This window comes from Verticillium alfalfae, genomic scaffold, assembly GCF_000150825.1.
Source record: "Verticillium alfalfae VaMs.102 supercont1.2 genomic scaffold, whole genome shotgun sequence".
NCBI classification, from domain to species: domain Eukaryota; kingdom Fungi; phylum Ascomycota; class Sordariomycetes; order Glomerellales; family Plectosphaerellaceae; genus Verticillium; species Verticillium alfalfae.
The window spans coordinates 1,247,109-1,248,357 of record NW_003315037.1 but is presented as its reverse complement, the minus strand read 5'-3'; positions in this window follow the sequence as shown (position 1 = coordinate 1,248,357).

Sequence of the window (1,249 nt, the reverse complement as noted above, 5' to 3'; positions counted from 1 at the left end):
CGAAGGGGGGGGGGGGGGGGGCGGTGTTCCATTGGAGTCCTTGGTCTGCTCTAGGCGTGCATTTCCAGCTTTGTGTGGGCTTTTCCAGGGTTTCAGTAAACTTTCGGGATTTGCACGCCTCTGTCGATCACAGCCAGGGTGCCAATAGGAAACTCCTTGCCAGTGCAACTCGGTTGTTTTGTAAGCCCCACCACTATCGACTCAGGGCGGCTTCAATAGCCTCGCGCACGAGACAGGCACCATAGCGACGGCAGAGCTTAGCCAGAGCTGAGAAGCCGTCGTTACACTGTTTGAATTTGAGGCGCAGGGCCTCTGCCCTTTCGTTAGCAGCATCGGCAGTGGTAATAGCAGCCCCATCTCGCCAAAGAGAACCTCAAGCCTCGGTCGTGGTGTGCTCGGAATTGCAAGAACTCGGATTGGGGGGGGAGGGGGGGATCCAAAGGTACGGACAAAGGAGCGGCATTTTCCGTGTTGTCTCCATCGTTTGTCTGTCTACGCTGTTTACTAATGCTGATAGCGATCGTCTTCACGACTACTGATGGCACTAACTGGGTCAACCGCAGTAGTGTCAGAGTGGAGGCAAGTCTAGGTAGTCAGGAGAAATGGGATCGGCACGGCTGTTGCTGCCACGAGGCAGATGGAGTGGAGGATCCATCCGCGTCGAGCTCGCCTTGATGTTGCTCCGAACGTTTCACCGCCGGAAGTCCTATTGGAGCCCCGAGATGCATTCGGCTGTCTACTGAGATGGCTGCGGGCGCAGCAAGAAGACTGGCCAGAATCGAGGCAGCGTCGGGAAGTCTCTAGCCTCGCTCGGAGGCTATGAGTCGTCCCACCACAGGATGACCAGAACAATGTGGTCACTTTCTCGCCGCTGCTCGTGAGACCCGCTATCGGTCTTAAGACATCGCATCGGGGGAATTGATGGAGGAACACCATCCCGAGTTGCCATTAAACCGGACCTTCACCCGTCTGCTCACCTATCGTCTGGTTCGCGGCCACCTGAAACGTATGAGAGGATTTCCCTGGGGACCCTGTTGACGGACAAGTACGATGCCGGAGTCGGCGTAGTGCTCCGACAACCCCAGTTCAAGGGCAGACGCCACGACATTCTTGGCTGCCCATCACTGCCGTGATCCTGTTCCTGTTCGAACCACGCCCCGAAGAGACCCATGCCGCTGGCGGGCAGATGTGTGACGTACTCCGGTCGAGTGCGTTGCGCATGTCTCGGATGACACGCCTCTGCAGACGG